Below are 19,093 nucleotides of genomic sequence, written 5' to 3' on the forward strand. Positions count from 1 at the left end.
CACGGTCCCCGCTGTACGGCATCTGGAAAAGGCAGGATGGCAGGACTGGTGAGGAGGTCAGTGATTGCCAGGGCTCAGGGAGAGGGAGAACAGAGGATGTTTAGGATAGTGACACCATTCTGTGTGCTACTGTGTGATGAACACAGGCCATTACTTGTGTGTCCCAACCCACAGAATTTGCAACACAGGAGTGGGCCTGCATGTGAGCTGTGGACTCGGGGGATGACGATGTCCCTATAGATTGTGACAAATGTCCCACTCTGGGGGAGGATATTAATGGTCAGGGAGGCTGTGTTGGGGAGAATATGGAACATGGTGGGGTGGTCCATCATACGTGTAATACGTGTTGGGGCAGGCAGTAAATGGGAAATCTTGGTCTTTTCTGCTTAATTTTGCTGTGATCCTAACACTGCTCTTAAAAATAAAGTGTGGGCTGGGGATATAGCTCGGTTGGTAGAGCGCTTGCCTTGCATGCAATCCCTAGCACCACACACACACACACAAAAAAAAAAAAATCAATAAATTATGTACTTTTAACATCCTCCCATGGAAAGTATACATAAAGCCTTCATAGAAATTTTAAAAAAGGAAAAAAATGTTATATATAACCAGATAAAAAATATATTCATTTCAAAGGAACATAAAATAAGACTATTGCTAATTTCTTAGCAGAAAATACAGAAACCAAAAGACAAGAATGATCTTTTAAAAATCCCGAAAGACAGGAAATGGCATCCTAGAATTTTCACACCCATTCAGAGTATCCCTCACATGTGAAAATATTGAAATAAAGACGTTTCCAGATAAGCAAAAATGGTTTGTTAGTAGCATGCTCGTATTAAAGGAAATAAAAAGGAACTCTTCAAAGATTAAAAAAAAAACCAGATGAATACAGATGGAAATACAAAAAGGAATGAAGAACAAGAAACTGTAGATGTGAAAATCTAAATTAATTTTGACTTTATAAAGCAATAATAATAAGGTTTTATAATCCTTACATGTAGAATTAAAAAAAATATGACAATGTTAATAGAAGAGGCAGGATAAATGTCAGTGGACTTAAAATGCTGTAAGATGCTTATGTTGTATGGGAAGCATTCAGAATTATCACTTAAATATGATTTTTTATGGAGGTTTAGATCTTTTCTATAAAGCACCAGGTAATACAATTACTGCCAATGCCCAGAAGTTACAGGGAGTCTGATTTTGGTTTAATGAAAGATACTTTTATAACATGTAAATAAGATTTTAACAAGTCATAGTTGCATGTCCTAACATTTAAAGCACTAAATGAACAGTAAAAGCATATATAACTCCCTTAGTTCCTAAGGATGCTGTAACAAATCACCACAAATTGAGTGGCTTGAAACAATAGAAAATTATTCTCTTGTATTTCAGGAGGCCAGAGGGCCAAAAGCAAGGTGTTGGCAGGGCCCCGCTCCCTCCAGAGGCCTGGGGGAGCATCCTTCCCCTCTCTTCCAGCTCCTGGCAGCTCCTGGAATTCCTTGGCTTGTGGTGGAATCAGTCTCTGTCTCTGTCACCACATGGCCTTCTCTCGGTGTCTCTGTGTCCTTCTCTGTATCTTATGAGGATACTCTCCTGTGCTTCGAGCTCACGCCAACCCTTACTTCACTTCCATCTGTTAAGAGGTCTATTTCCAAATAAGGTCACATCCTGAATTCTGAATGAAAATGAATTTGAGGGATGAAAATGAATTGAACACTGTTCAATCCACTACAATAACTAACAAGGCAAAAAAGGAGAGAAGAAGGTGCTTATAAGAATTGAGACAATGAGAAAATAAATAAGATATCTTGAGGCAAATATTTGGGTAATTAAGTGATGCCGCAGTCTGGCTGGCTGCAGCAAAATAACGGGGGGGGGGGGTGACGAATAACTTGTGTACTTTGATACAGCAGGAGTAGGAGCCTTTTATTGTAGGACAACAGAGGTATTTATACATTTTGCACAGCTTATCTTAATTAGCATAAACTAGATACATCAGTCAACCAATAAGGAATCTCCACACTTAATGACTAGCTTTTGTTACTTCTCAAACCACTCTCTCTGGCATTTTGCCAGGCACCAATCAGACTTGTTTATGAACTCTAACATTCCCCTGGCAAAATACCAGGTGTTATTTTGACTTGTCTACAGACCTTAACATTTCCCCCTTTTGTTTAATTTAAATAACGACCATAGTGGTTTTTACACAAGCACCATAAATAACCTGCTACAAACAGAAAGGGAGGATACAAAATGTCACAATACCAAGCCAATTGATGGCTCCATGCAAGAAGCCCTTGGAAATATTATACCAGCAATGACACCATTAGCAAAGATATTGAGTTACAATTTGTTGTAGATTACAGTTTGTTGTTTCAGTCTAGGTAAAGCAGTTGTCTCAATAGATTAACTCACAGTCCAGGTAAATCACAGTTCAGGTAAGTTCTGCAGGCAGCTAGCTTAAATCACAGACCAGGTAAGTTCTGCAGGCAGCTAGCTTGATCCGAAGTCTTGTCTGTTTGTCAGCCAAAATCTCTTCCGGTTTTCAGCAACACTGGAAATTCTTCCACCTTCGTTTTCTCCGGCACTGGGACGAAGGCAGGAACTCCGGATGGCTAAGGAAAATCCTGTGGTATTCCAGCAGGCGCTAAGAAAACAATCTTCTGAACAATTTAGTACATTATCTCAAGGTTTTTTACATTTGAAATAAGCCTTAATGGTTGTAGTTACTGGCCTTGGAAATGATCAAACTTCAGGGACGCTGGCTGTCCTCCGCCTGCGTCCTGGGCAGCCCCAGATGGCCCTGGGGAGAGTCGGGACTCAAACTGCTTCAGAGCACAGGGAGCAAGAGCCCATGAGACTGTGCCTCCAGGTCAGGTCTAGATTTGGGCTCCCGGCAGTGGAAGAGCCGGCTGCCGCCGCTTGGAAAGTACTTGCTGCACCGTGACCTGCTGCTGCACTGATTCACGCACCCTCCGGTAACGAAAAGTATTCAGTAATAGCCTTTTGCTGCAACTTTTTTCCTGATAATCCTTCTTCTGAACTTTCTTTTTCTTTCTGATTAGAGTTCCTGGGCTCTTCTCAACACATGCCCTAACTATTCTTGGTTCCACTGGGGTGCCTCTTTCCCTTATCAATTTACTTCTCACCCCTTCCATATTTTCATCACAAAGACAATACAATACACTGAGACAAGACAAGACACAAACATACTGTATCAATCTTCTCCATTTTCTCGAAATGGCCATTTTTCCTCTCGCCCTATCTGCCTAGGGATGAGCAGATTGCTCCCGTCCTATCTATGGACGCAGCTTTTTTTTCGTCACTAACCCCCGAGTGTCCCGGGGCTCCCCGTACGGGCCACCATCTGCTGGGGGTGGAGGGGGTGACGAACAACTTCTGTACTTTGATACAGCAGGAGTGGAAGCCTTTTATTGTAGGACAACAGAGCTATTTATACATTTCACACAGCTTATCTTAATTAGCATAAACTAGATACATCAGTCAACCAATAAGGAATCTCCACACTTAATGGCTAGCTTTTGTTATTTCTCAAACCACTCCCTCTGGCATTTTGCCAGGCACCATCCAGACTTGTTTACTAACTCTAACATTCCCCTGGAAAAATACCAGGTGTTATTTTGACTTGTTTACAGACCTTAACAAAGTGGAAATGGAGAAATTATCAAAAGTACAAAGATTTTTAAAACTAGAATTAATAAAATAGCTAAACAATGAAATTATAAGAGCTGTAACTTGAAGATGGGTAAAGTAAAGGATAGGAAGATACATGTCATGCCAACCTAATAAAAAAAAAACACCAGGTGAAATTATACTCATAGCCCATAAATTATGTTAAATAAGAAATATTCTTAGAGACCAGAAGATACATTTCTTAACAATACCAAGGTCAATCCATCAGAAATACACAAGAAATTTAAAGTTTTATGTAGCAAATATCACAGTCTCAAAAGGGATAAAGAATTAAGAGAAATAAAGGAAAAAGTGTTTCAATATATAACCCTGGTGGGTGATTTTAACAACATCTCATTGTAACCAATAAAGCAAGTGGGGAGGGGCTGGGGCTGTGTGAGGCACTGGGTTTGATCTTCAGCACCACAGAAAAACAAAGATACTGTATGTTCATCTACAACTAAATAAATAATAATTTTTAAAAAAAGTGTTGAGACATCAGTAAGGATGAAGGATTTGAAAAATCACAATTACAAACACAAAATAAAACCTAACAATTGGAGAATGCCCTTTCACGTAAGTACACAGAGAAATCTCTCCACAATTGACTGGATGCTGGGCCACAAGCAGTTCTCAAAGTCTGACCAATAGAGTATAGTCTTGGCGACAGCAGAATAAGCTAGAAATCCACAACAAAACAAGAGGAGAAAATTCCCCAATGTGTGAATATTGAACCATATGCTTCTACCTAACTTACAGCAATTAGAAAATACTTTGAAAGGAATGAAAATGAGATCAGAATAGATGCAAAGTTTTCATGATAGAGTTTAGATGGAAATGGATATCCTTAAATGCACATCTGAGAAAAGAAGAAAAACTGGAAAATCAATAAATTAAGTAGCTGTATGAAAAAGAAGAACCAAAGTACACCTGAAGAATGCAGAAGAACTGAGCTAACAAACATAAGAACAGAAACCAGATGTCCCTGGAGAGGGTCACAGAGTCAAAGCTGGTTAGTAGAAAAAGACTAGCAAAACCCATCAGCCCCCAGCAAGACCCACCAAGAGGAAAAGAAAGAAGGGCCCATTGACCAAGGGTAGGAAAAGAGCAATGAGAGAGCACCCTGGCCCTGGAGACCCCCAGGAGGGGGAAGGAACACCATGAACAACTTGATGCCAACATATCTGAAGAATTAGATGCCATTGTCACAGGGGTTTCCAAATTCTTTGAAAAAATGACTTATTAAAACTGACCAAGAAAAACTAGCAAATTGAATACTTTTATATCTGCTAAGTAGATTTAATAACTAAAAACTTTCTCAGAAAAACTAACAAACAAAACTTGAGTCTCAGATGGCTTCACTGGTGAATTCTTCCAAATACAGAAGGAAGAACTAAAATACTAACCTTACACACAATGTCCCAGAGATTTAGCAAAAACGGAAGTACTTTCCAAAGTGTTTTCTGAACATTTATTTTATATAACATTCATATTAAAGCCTGATAAAGACAAGAGAAGAAAAATATAGGCCAAACTCTTTTGTGAGTTATAGGAAAATTTCTTAAACAAAACATTGACAGATGACTCTAACAACGTCTAAAAGGACAAAACAGCCTAACCAATTATATTTATTTCAGGAATTCAAGGTTGGTTTCACATTTGAAAGTCAATTTGTATAATTCATCATATTAATGGAATAAAGGAGAATAATTATGCAATCATCTTTTATTTCACTTTAGATATACAGTATACAATCATCTTAGTAGATGCAAAAACAGCATTTAAAAAAATTCAACATCTATTCATGATAAACATCTTAGCATAATATGGACAAAAGGTACAATTTCCTATGATTACTATAACAAATAACCATAGATTTACTGGCTTACATTTATGCCTGACCTAGTGGTGCTTGTCTGTAATCCCAGTCACCTGGGAAGCTGAGGCAGGAGGATTGCAAATTTGAGGCCAGCCTCAGGACTTTGGTGAGTCCCAATCTCAAAAAAAATAAAAAGGGCTGTGATATAGCTCAGTGGTGAAGTGCCCCTGAGTTCAATCATCAATAAGTACTCAAACACAACATTTATTATTTTCCAGTTCTATAGCCCAGAGGTCCAAAATCAGTTTCACTGAGCCTAAGTCAGGTAGCAGCCAGGCTGCACTCTGTCCAGAGGCCCAGGGGGAAACCATCCCTTGCCTCCTCCAGCATTTCTGGGCCTCGGCCACATCTCTCTGATCTCAGCCTCCAGGGTCCCATTGTCTTCTTCTCCATGTCAAGTCTCTTTGCAGGAGATCAGAAGAGAAAAGGCACTGAAAGGGAGGGAAGGGGAAAGTGCTGGGGAGGGATATTGGCCAAATTACATGGCTTTATTATGTGCACGTGTGAATATGTAACAACAAACCCCATCATTATGTACAAGCAAAACACACCAATAAAAATATGAAATGAAAAACAAATGTCTTATAAGGAGAATTTTGATCGCATTTAGGGTCCATCTAGATAATCCAGGGTCATTTCTTCATTTTAAGACTTTAATCACGTTTGCAAAAATATCTTTTCCAGGCAAATAACAGTTGCAGGTTTGGGATTAGGACCTGGTACCATTGGACACCTTTGTTCATCCTACCAGAACACAGTGTTATTAGGCTGATGAAGGGCATTAGGAAACTTCTTTAGCAAGCATTACACCTAACGAGGACATACTCGAAGTTCTTAGAGACAGGAAAAAAGAAAGGATGCTTCGAGTTACTATTCCTATTCAACTAGGTGTTCCAAGTCCTGGCCAGCGTATTAGGAAAGAAAAGAAAAGAGAAGGAGAGGCATGAACAGAAGAAATAAGATTGTCATTATTCACAAATGGTATTATTGTGTGTACATAAAATCCAAAAGGATATACAGATCAACTGTTAAAATTAATAAGCAAATTTAGCAGGTCATTGGATACAAGATGAAATTATAAAAATCAATCATTTTTTTCAGAAGCTGTAACGCTAGAGAAATTTAAACAAGTCTATTTACAATATAAAAAATTAATGACTAAGGAAAAAAATAAAGAGGGTTAAAGTCTCTATAAAGGAAAATTTAAAATACCAGTGAGAAAAATTAAAGACCTAAAAACCCAATGGGATATATTAAGTTAATGAAATGAAGAACTAAGTATAGCAACAGTATCAGTTTTTCCTTCATCTTTACCTATAGATTCAAAATGATCACTAACAAAACCACCTAATATTTTTGAGTATATTAATGTGCTGATTCTAAAATTCTTATGGACATTAAAAAGTCTAAGAACAGGGGCTGGGATTGTGGCTCAGCGGTAGAGCGCTCACCTAGCATGCGTGGGGCCATGGGTTCGATCCTCAGCACCACATAAAAATAAATGAATGGAATAAAGGTATTGTGTCCAACTACAACTAAAAAAAAATGAATAAATATTTTAAAAAGTCTAAAAACCAATATACTCATGAAGAATGAAGTTGGAAGAATTTTCCAGATATGCTGTGTACAGTAATTAAGATGATAATTGGTGTGGTATTGGTGCCTGAGAAAATATATAGATCCATGGAACAGAATAAAAGGTACAGGAACAGAGCTGAGCACCTAGTCTGTGACAAACTTGGTACTTCCTAGTGATGGGAGAAGGAAGGATCTTTCCATTTGATGATGTTCAATCAAACAACAATGGAAAGAACCTTAGTCACCTACTCTGTCTGCCCAAAACAATCTCTCATCTATTAGAGTTCAGGAAAAAATAAAGCAATATGTTTCAAGAAGAAAACAAAAGACTATCTTTGTGAGCTGGTAAAAATGTGAAGATTTATCAAAGAGAACCCCCCCAAATTAAACCTAAAGGAAAAGATTGATAAATCAGACCATTATCATTAAGAGTTCTGTCCGTTAAAGGATGTGATCCCTCTTCACAGAAGATGATTTCAAAATGGCCAATAAACTGGGACATGTGACCTCTTTGGAAAATTGTATGTTATTAACTCCCCAAACAGAACAATTGCATACTGATGATTCTGTTATTCTGTTCCTAGGTGTATTTCTAAGAGAAATGTGTGGATATGTTTCTCAAAGATACATATGAGATTATTCATAATGGCTTATTTCTAATAGCCTCAAGCTGGCAACAACCCAATCGGCCTTCAGGAACATGTTTGGTAAGTAAGCCATGTATAATAGACTATTAAACAGCAATGCAAAAGGAAAACTCATTCTGTGTACAATAGTATGGGCTGGATATCACAAACATTATATTGGGGAAAGCAATGTAAGTTTTAAAAATAGGCTAAAATAATATTAGAAGTTAGAATAGTGGTACTTTTGGGAAAGAGGATATTAAGATTGAGAGGAAGCACAAGGGTGATTTCTGGATAATATTTTTCTTCTTTCTGTTTTTAAATACACTTTTTTTAATCTTTATTTGTTTTATGTGGTGCTGAGGATCAAACCCAGTGCCTCACACATGCAAGGCAAACACTCTACCAACTGAGCTACAACCCCAGCCCCTTAAATTCACCTTTAAAAGTAAATTTCTTAACAATTTATATAAAAAACCTCAAGTTGATAGAAAATTTATAAAAATAGTATAAAGAGAGTCCTCATACTATTTACCTGAATGGCCAATTGTAACATTTGGCCACATTTGCTATGTGTCTCTTTCTATATTCATGTGTGTGTGTGTGTGTGTGTGTGTGTGTGTGTGTGTGTGTGTGTGTTTTCTAAATCATTTGAAAGTTAGTTGAAGACATCCTGGCACCACTAATATTTCAACACGTATCTTCTAAGAACAAAGTTTTTCTCCTACATATCCGCTAGATATTGGGGAAGTTAATAAATGATATGCTTATCCATTATACAATGCATAGCCTTTATTTCTCATTTATCCCAGTAATGTTACCGATAATCATCTTTCATTCCTAACTCAGGATCCAGTCAAGGCTTATGTATTGCAAATAGTTGTCGTGTGTTTTTACATCTCTTTAATCTAGAACAGTTCTCTAGACTTCTGATTTCTTCCATGAAATCAACATTTTTGAAGCACTGAGCGAGCAGCTTTGCAGGAGTTCCCTGCACTCAACACGCCAAAGCCACACGGCTGGACCTCACAGGCTATCACTGGGGGACCCTGTGAGGTTCAATAGGCCAAGAGTTAGGACCGGGGCTGCTTCTGGGCGAGGGCTTCGCCTGATTGCTCCCCTACTTGCTGAAGGTCTGAATTTGGCTAATGACTCTGGAGGTGACGCCTTGGCGCTCTCAGTACCTCACACCAGAACGCAGGGTCGCCAGCCAGCTGGTCAGACTTTTGATTCAACATAATTCGATTATTCATTTAAAATGGGGTTTGACCGATTTTTCTATATCTTGTTCCCCAACCATTTTTGCTTAACAAATTCAGTATCCATTAATGATTCTGATCCAGAACGTTACAATGATGGTTACATTAATTAGTTGAAATGACAATGATGGTTATAAAATGGTGATTTGATATTTCTATCATTTTATTTACCTGTATGAGTCGACATTTTTATATAAATAAGAGCTTCCTTTTTTCCCACCTTAAATATGAAATAAACTTATTAACATGAGTTCATAGGCTCTTTAATTCAATGAGCTGAAACACATTCCTGACTTTGGATGCTTCAGGGGTCCCTGGCTGGTGGTGTCTCTCACACTGGCACCCGTGTTCTGGGCCTCCCCTCCGCCTTTGAGCACACACTTTCTGCACAGCTTGCTCCCTGGTTCATCCTTCAGGTTTCCTGCCTCGCCCTGGAACCAGCCATCTCACCCAGAGTTCTTGGTTCCTTTTAATGACATTTCCTGGCCGAGACGTGGGCACGAGGGGCGCTCACTGCACCGACTCCCTTCTGTCCCCTTCAGAAGAGTGGGAGCTGGCTTTTGTGCACAGCCCTGGCTACCGGCCTCTGGCCTCTGCGCTCCGCCTGCGAGTTGGTCTCCACCGACGGAACCGGCTCCCCAAACACCAGGGCGAATGGCGTCAACTTGGCCAGAAGGACTTGCCGACCGGGACTTCCCGGTGGTCCCTTCGCTCCTGTTTCTTCCTGAGTCACACCCGTGGGACTCTTGTCCCCAGGACCCTGTGGTCGGTGTGACTGGCCACCAGGCGGAGGGGCTTGCCTTTGTTTCTAGGTTTCCCTCTTCATATTGGTTCCTTTGCTTTTGGAAACGTGAGAACAGGAAACGATTCAAAGTCACGGCCCGACGAGAGCGCCCCGGCGGAGGGGGCCTCTTCTCACTTCTGCACCTCGGTTCCCCGGGGGGTGTTCCGATTCGGATTCGGACGCCGAGCTGTAGACCCGTAGGTGGTTTTAGAATCCTCTATCCAGCTGACCCCTTACGACTTGCGCATTTTTGTATGTTGCAGACTTGTACGAAAAACGTGGAAAACAACAAGCAAACAAACAAACAGAGTGAGCAGGTCCCCGGCTCTCACCCGGGGAGCAGAGTCGCCCTAGGCCAACGCGGCTCGAGTGACCTGGTGCCGCGGCGACACCTGACCGCCCGCAAGGGGGCGCCGGAGGACCAGGAACCGTCGTCCGCCGCCGTCCCCGGGCCGCGCACCGCGGTCCCCGAGGCTGCGCGAGGGTGCGCACCCGGGTGGCGGGAGCGCGCGCCGGGGGGTCCTCGGCCAGGGACCGGGTGGAAGCGCTGGGCTGCTGCTGGTGGACGGGGCTGGCGGTCGGGAGGGGGAGCAGTCTAAACTGGAATCCATCAGTATTTCTATCTGTCTGTCACCAAACCAGCGACAACGACCTGCAGAGAATAATGGCTGCTGTTTCACTTCCACCTCCCCAATAGCATTCGAGTTCTCCTTTCTCCGACTCTAACCTGGATCCGCCCTGGGGACCGGGGAGGCAGTCCCAGCTGTTCCAGGTGACCCAGCACGAACTGCCACAGGAGAGGATGGGGGTCTTAGGGTAGTGAGTGTCGGCCTGGAGAAAGGGGCCAGGAGCCAGAACCCACCAGGACTTGGTGGTGAGGAGCCCGGGAAAGGAGGGCGACAAGGACTGGACTGGGACTGACAAGTCAATTCCATCCACTGAGGCCAGGACCGCCGCGCGGGGGCGTGTGGGTGGGGAGGTGGGGCACAGGACACTTGGTTTGCCATCTTGAGTTTCAGGACCCTCAAGACATCCAGATGGGGATATCACATAGATTTTTTTTTTTTTTAAGTGGAATTCGGCTCACAGCCAAGATTTATCCTCATTGTGACTGGATTTATCTTCTTACCTAGACAACCAGAAAGTGGGAAATTCTATGAAATAATAGTTTTTGAGACACTAAACATCAGTTGGTGATGGCTAGCCATCCTTGATCAAAGGGAAAGGAGCAAGGCAAACCCCTGACATGAGAAAGTCCTAGGCTATGGCCGAAGGCTGGGAACCAGGCAGAGCCCAGTGGACTCCAGCAATTGAGACAGAGCTTCAGGTCTTGGGAGATGAATGATGATAGTTTGCAGGAGAGAATACTGGACAGGAGAGAGATGCTCAGCAACAGGGAAATCTGGAGTTCTGCAGAGTGGCACACAGAAATGTTCAGCACAGGAGGAAATTCTCCGAGGCCAGCGATGGAGCCATGGGAAAGGATCCGAGCCTGGTTCTCACTCTGAAGTTACAGCCTGTTCTCACCAGCCAGCCTGGAAGACCTCGTCACTATGGGACACTGGAGAGAGTTCACAGAAGTATTTCAACTGTATTCCAGAACAAACCTCAGGGCTATTCGCAGGAATACACAATATCCAGCACCCTCAAGGTAAAATTCATGATGTTTAGTAGGCAAAGTTTACTAGATATTAAGGAAGCAGGAAAAATACTATCCATAGTAGGAGAAAAATAAAGCTATAGACACTGACTCAGAAAGATTAGCAGAGAACATTGAAACAGTTATTGTAACTATATTCTCTGTGTTCAAAAAGTTAAGCAATGCTACAAACTAATTTTGTCCCCTTCCCTCAATTCATATGTTGAAATTTGAACTACCAAGGTGAAAGTAATAGGGGGTGAGACCTTTAGGAGCTGATTAGGTCATGAGGGTGGAGGCCCTATGAATGGGATTAGGGCACTATAAAAGAGGCCCTAGAGGGTTCCTTGGCCTTACAGAAGAAAGGTGGCCATGGGAGGGCATGATGGCACATGCCTGTAATCTTAGTGACTCTGGAGGCTGATGCAAGAGGTTTGGAAGTTCTAGGCCAGTGCAGGCAACTTTAGTGAGACCTGTCTCCAAAAAAGAAAAAAAAAAAAAAAAAACAAACAAAAAGCCCTGGAGATATAACTCAGAGGCTGAGTGTTTAATTAGCATGTGTGAGGTCCTGGTTTCAATCACCAGTACAACAAACAAACAAACAAAAAAACCCAAAAAGCCAAGACAGCTGTCTATGAACAAGCAAGTGAGCCCCTCCCGGAGCATAGAATCTGCTACTGACTTGATCTTGGACTTCCTATCCTCTAGAAGTGTGAGAAATAAATTCCTGTTGTTTACAGACTTCCCAGTTTGTTTTAGCAACTCTGGATTAAGACTAGTTTCCTGGGAGCTATTTCAAGACTCCATAGTGTGTGAAAAATTTTCTTCTACTGTTCTTACAATGGAATATTTCTGGTCCCCAAACTGTGGGAGTTTTCTCCCATCAAGTAATTCTCTAATTCTCTTGTAAACACAGGGAATTGTGTCTTACCATTTAACCCAATTCTAACACTACCTATACAGAGTTAGAGTCAGAGCTCACAGGTTAAAGGCTCAGTTCCACATACTACCCCCACATCTGATGCCAATTGCAAGTCCAGGTCTCTAGTGCTTCTGCCCAGCTGGTATAAACTGGGACAGAAGCACTAGAGACCTGGTACTTCTCAGATTAACATAGCTACTGGTTTATTATAAAGGACATTGCAATAAGTATATGTTGGGAAAGGATGGGGAAGGGGCATGGAGAATCCATGCCCTCTCCAGGCATGCCACCTTCAGCACCTTCCCATGTTGGGAAACCTGGAAGTTCTTTGAATACCATCCCTTTGGGGTTTATGTAGGATCATTTACATGTGCATGGTAGTCTAAATCACTGGCCATTGGCCATCAACTCAACTTTAGCCCCTTTCTCCTCCCTGGAGGCAGAGGATAAGGCTGAAAGTCCCAATTCTTTAATCACACAGTTCTCTCTTCTGCTAACTGGCCCCCAACATCGACCACCTCATTAATCTATAAAAGGACATTCCTTACTTCAGAGGTTACAAGGACTTTAAATGGTGGCAGAGACCAAATATATATTTCCTACTATGTCACAAAGATCCAAAGTAAATGCCTAGAGATGAAAATGCTCCACTGGAATAGTTTTGATAAAGAATACACTTGTGTGATTCAAATATTAGACATTGTAGAAGAAAATACTGATGGATACTGATTTTAGCAATAGAAATATTCAGAGTGAAACATTTAGATAAGGGAGACATTTTTGAAAAGAAAGAACAGAGCATCCATGAGCAGGAAAGAACCCTTGACACTGCATGGGCAAGAAAATAGAAAAAAAATTGAAGAAATAAGGGCACCTGTTTTAATCTGCTGCTTTAATTGAATATCACTTACTGGTAATTTATAAAGAGAGGTTTATTTAGCTTGTGGTTTGGGAGGCTGGGAAGTCTAAGAGCGTGGCACCATCATCTGGTGAGGGTCTCTTCCTGGGCCATAGCACGGCAGAGGGCGTCAGACGACCAGACAGCAAGTGTGCTACCCCAGGTCTGTCTCCCTTCCCTCATGAGGCCACTGCTGCCACCAGGCGGGGGGAGGGGGGGCACCCTCAAGACTTTGTCTAATACTAATGCCTCCCGAGGACCCTATGTCCAAATACCATTAGCAAAGAATTGTTTGATTAAGTTTATAACACATGAACTTTTTTTTGGGGGGGGGGCATGCTCACAACATAGTGGCCCCAATTTTCCAACTTTGATAAAAATCATATTCCTCATTGATTTAAACTCTGTGAATCCTGAGCAGAAGCATAAAGAAAATGACATCAAAGGATATCATAATCAGTCTACTCAAAACAAATGATAAAAAATATTTAAAGCAGATGGAGAAAGAAAAAGAAATGTTAGGTACAGAAGAACAATTATAAGGATGTTAAATTGTTCATCAGAAACAATACAAGCAAGAAAAGAGCAGAACAAAATCTTTATCATACCAGAATAGCAATTCTTTTTCCTTGTTCTTTTTTGTCAATCTAGAATTCTATATTGAGTGAAGATACTTTTTCAAAACAAAGGTAAAATAATAACATTTCAGGCATAAGAAGGTTGAAACAATTATTGCCAGTAGACCCACTTTGAGAGAATCCCTTCAGACAGTAGGGAAATGATACCAGATGGAATTATGGCTCTACATAAAGGAATAAAGAGCATCATCAGAGTGGAAACTATGTGTGAATTCATATGTGTGGTAACTGTGTGTGAACACACACATTATATGTGAATACATATAACTTTTCTCAATTTTAGCATAAAGAATGATAACTAATTCTTTAAGCAAAAATAATAACAATGTGCTGTGGGATTTATAGCCGTTAATGTAAAATACAGGTCAGGTACAGTGACACTTGCCTGTAATCCCAGTGACTCAGAAGGCTGAGGCAGGAGGACCCCAAGTTCTAGGTCAGTCTCAGAAACTTATTGAGGCCCTGTCTCAAAATTAAAAGGAGTGTGTGTGTGTGTGTGTGTGTGTGTGTGTGTGTGTGTATGCTAGAATATGGCTCAGTGGTAAAGTATCTCTGGTAAAGTAAAATATAGAGGAGAAGTACCAGGAAATGAAGTTGACAAAATCATATTGTTACATTGTGTACATGCATGAACATGTAACTACAAATCCCACCATTATGTATAATTATAATGCACCAATTAAAAATAAATGAAGTAAAATACAAAGGAATAAAAGCATGGAATTTGAGCAGGGGGAATGCAAGTATGCTATTACAAAGTTCCCATACTATACATGCAATGGTGTAATATCACTAGAATGTGTTGGAGTAAGTTAAAGGTGGACACTGTAGACCATAAAACCATACTACATACAACTGCGAGTTGTGGTTAGTAAGACAAAAAAAGGTAATAAAATGAACTGACGAAAACCATGCATAAGAAGATGGAAGGGCGCTCACCTAGCACATGCGAGGCCCTGGGTTCGATCCTAAGCACCACATAAAAATAAATAAATAAAATAAAGGCATGTGTCCAACTATACCTAAAAAAATAAATATTTTTAAAAAATTAAATTAAATTAAAAAAAGAATGTGGAAAATAGAGGGAAAAGAGAATAAAGAACTCATGAGCCAAATAGAAAATAAATATGAAGATAACAGATTTAAATTTAACCATATTATGAATCTTACTAAATGTATATGGACTAACTGCTTTTTATAAAAGACAGAGATCATCAGATTGGTTAAAAAGGAAGAAAGATCCCAGAACATATTGTCCAAAGAAATACATTTTAATATAAACAAAATTTGCTAAAACATGGATCACACTAATGCTATTAGAAAGAAAGTTGTATTGGCTATGGTAACATCAGAAAAATTGGTTTTTCAAAGCAATGGAGAACGACAAGACAACATGACAATCCTAAAAGTTGATTTCCCTCAATGGTAATATTCAAGATACAGGTAGGAAAAACCGATAGAACTTATAGCCAGGCTATTTCAATATCTCCTCACTCAATAATTGATATTAAAAATAGAAATTCATAAAAATATAGAAGATGTAAACAATACCATCAATAAAATCGATGTAATTGACATTTTTAACGCTTCACCCAGAACAGCAGAATGTACGTTCTTTTCAAGAGCACATGCAACATTTATTAAGTTGGACCATATTCTACTACATAAAACCAAGTCTTAGTGGAATTTAAAGAAATCAAAAAAAGTTCTCTAACTACATGAGAAATCAGCAAGAGAGAAATCTCTAAAAATACTCAAATATTTGGAAACTATACAACACATTTCTAAGTAATACACAGGTCAAAAGACAAAATGATAAGTTAGAAGGTATTTTAAAGTGAGAAAAAATGAAAATACAGCATATCAAAATTTGTAGCATCCCTCTAAAGTAGCACTCGGACATGTTATGGGTTGGATTTTAAATGTCCCATGAAAGCTTGTGTGTTAAGGGCTTGGTCCCCAGCTGGTGGCACTATTAGAAAGTGATGAAAATTTAGAAGATGGGGTCTATCTGGGAGAAGTAGGCCCTTGCAGGCATGTCCCTGGCCCCTTCCTATTCCTCCTTCTTTATCACTATCTTCTTCCTCTTCCTCATCATGGCCAGGCAGAGAGAGAAGCCCAAGGTGAGCAGCTCTCCCCACCACGGAGTCCTGCCTTACTACAAGTCCACAGACAACAGAATCAGGTGAATGTGGACTGAAACTCATGAAAGCATGAACTGAAAAAAATCTTTCCTTATTTGTTTCTATCAGGTATTTGGTTACAGCGATGGAAAGGTGATTAACATAGAAAAGTGGTACCAGGAGTGGGGTTATTCCTGTTATCAGGCCTGATGATATGGTTCAGGAGTCTTTGGAACTGGTGTGTGGGAGAAATTTGGAAATTTTTTTTTTTTTAAGAGAGAGTGATAGAGGGAGAGAGAGAATTTTTTTAATATTTATTTTTTAGTTATTGGTGGACACAACATCGTTGTTTGTATGTGGTGCTGAGGATGGAACCGGGACGCACGCATGCCAGGCGAATGCGCTACTGCTTGAGCCACATCCCCAGCCCCTGGAAATGTTTAATTCATATTAATACCTACAGCTTACATCATAGTTAATGAGGAAGATTGAATACTCTCTGCCTTAGAAGAGCAACTGGATAAGACAAAAACTCTTCATTCGGGCTGGGGATGTGGCTCAAGTGGTAGCACACTCGCCTGGCATGCATTTGGCCCGGGTTCGATCCTCAGCACCACATACAAACAAAGATGTTGTGTCCGCCAAAAACTAAAAAATAAATATTAGAAAAAAAAACAACTCTTCATTCACAGTTGACATGATTATCTTTATAGAAATCCAGTAGAAAATACACTTACTAGAATTAATAAGTGAGTTTAGCAAGCTTGCAGGATACAAAATAAACATACAAAAGTTAATTGCAGGGGCAGGGGCTGTGGCTCCGATTATCTTTATAGAAATCCAGTAGAAAATACACTTACTAGAATTAATAAGTGAGTTTAGCAAGCTTGCAGGATACAAAATAAACATACAAAAGTTAATTGCAGGGGCAGGGGCTGTGGCTCCGCAATAGAACACTTGCCTAGCATGTGTGAGTCACTGGGTTCGATCTTCAGCACTAGAGTGCTAAGTGGCTAAGTATCCCTGGGTTCAAACCCTGGTACACATAAAAATAAATAAATAAAATAAAGGTATTGTGTCCAATTACAACTAAAAAAAATTTTAAAGTCAATTGCATTTATATATATTAACATCAAATGATTAAAAATTAAAGCTTTAAAAATGTCACTTATTAAGGCATCAAAAATTTGAAATAGTAAAAATCAGATGAAATATGTGACAGATGTACACACTGAAAACTATAAACCTTGACTTAGATAAAACAATGCCAAAAACTAGAGATATACTATATTTATGGGAAGACTCTATATTGTTAAGATGTTAATTTTTACTAACAAATCCAATCAAGCCCTAAGCAGTGCTTCTTGTTGTGAACATTAGCAAACTCATTCTAAAAATTATAGGAAAGTGCAAGAACCTAGAATAACCCGAACAACCAAAAACAATAAATGGAAATATGAAAATTTAAAAATGTCATTTGCAATAACAGTGTATAATAAAACAATTAGAAATACATTTAACAAAAGCATGTATTACAAACCCTGCTGAGAAAACATTAAAGCTCTAAATAAATGGAGATAAATGCCTTGTTCAGATTGAACAACTTGATATGTCAATCTATCCAAAATTTCTATATTTAAGACAATCTCAATCATTTTTAACTCAGAAATTTAAATTTAAAAAATATATAGGGAAATGTAAAGATCTTGGAATAACTAATAACTTTGATAATAACTTTTCAACAAAAGAAAAACAAACTCAGTGGACTCTACCTTATGTCAATAATTACTTTAAAGTGACAGTAAGCAAGAAAAGGTGATATTGGTGTAGAGAAAGCATATAGACCAACAGAAGAGAAGGGAGCACCGGTGTTTAATAAAGACACTAAAAAAACACAACAGGGAAGGCCGAGTTTGATTTTTCAAATGGTGCTGGAACAACATCAGATAAAAAGAAATGTCAACCAGCTCTACTGTACACTCAAAAATAAATTTGAAATGGATTAGTTCTACATGGAAGAGTCAAAACTATGAATTTTATAGAAGAAAACATTGAATAATATCCTCATGATCATGGAAAGGCAAATGATTTTAAGGACACAGAACTACTAGAGAGATGATAGATGATAATCCTTACTTCTTCAGGATTAAACACTTTTGCTCTCTGAAAGAAAACATTAAAAATGAAAGCATATGTCTCGCTTGGTGGGATGCACGTGTAATCCCAGCAACTCAGGAGACCGAGGCAGGAGGATCTGGAGTTCAAAGCCAGCCTTAGCGGGTTAGTGAGGCACTTAGCAACTCAGCAAGACCCTGTCTCTAAATAAAATATAAAAAGGGTCTCCTTCCATCTTCCGTGCAATTCCCTTTCTCTCTCGTGTCTGTATAACCAATGTGATCCTGCAGTCTGTACACATGGAAAAATAAGAATTCATACTCCATTTGAATCAAATGTATGATATGTCAAGATCATTGTAATCTTCCATTTCTTTATATGAGAAAGGAGAATCAAGACAATATTTTTGGGAGGTACGGGGGATTGAACTCAGGGGCACTTGACCACTGAGTCACATCCCCAGCTGTATTTTGAATTTTATTTGGAGACAGTATCTCACTGAGTTGCTTGTGTCTTGCTTTTGCTGAGGCTGGCTTTGAACTCACGATCCTCTTGCCTTAATTCCTGTGCCCCTGGGATTATAGAAGTGCACCACCGCACCTGGCTAGGAGAATATTTCTATTATAGATTGTGAGGATAAATAAGAGAATGTGAAATTTTTTTTAATAAGAAATTACTGGGTAAATGCTAGTTAGCATCATGTTGCTCTATTGAGTAATTGAGGAATATAGAGCCTCTTCATACAAGACCATAAGGATGTGAGGAGATGAAATATTCATACAAAAAATTTGATATCCTAACATCAGCAGGATAGTGATGAGTAAGAGTGGAAGGTCTGGGGCACAGAGTCTGCAGGATTCATGGAACACTCTCGGAGATTCCTACTCACAGAATTCTACATGCGGCAAGTTTCCTTCTCTGAGGTGGTTGAAG

General features: G+C 39.8%; 1 long non-coding RNA gene across 1 annotated transcript in view; it reads left to right on the forward strand.

Annotated features, from left to right (window-relative positions):
* The first annotated feature begins 6,204 nt into the window (after positions 1-6,204).
* Positions 6,205-19,093, forward strand: part of LOC144375496 (uncharacterized) — a 71,696-nt gene continuing 58,807 nt past the window's right edge. Inside the window, exons 1-2 of the long non-coding RNA XR_013435492.1 lie at positions 6,205-7,863; positions 10,089-11,476. This is a non-coding gene — a long non-coding RNA (uncharacterized LOC144375496). The remainder of the gene's footprint in view (positions 7,864-10,088; positions 11,477-19,093) is intronic.

Source organism: Ictidomys tridecemlineatus, chromosome 2 (assembly GCF_052094955.1).
Source record: "Ictidomys tridecemlineatus isolate mIctTri1 chromosome 2, mIctTri1.hap1, whole genome shotgun sequence".
NCBI classification, from domain to species: Eukaryota; Metazoa; Chordata; class Mammalia; order Rodentia; family Sciuridae; genus Ictidomys; species Ictidomys tridecemlineatus.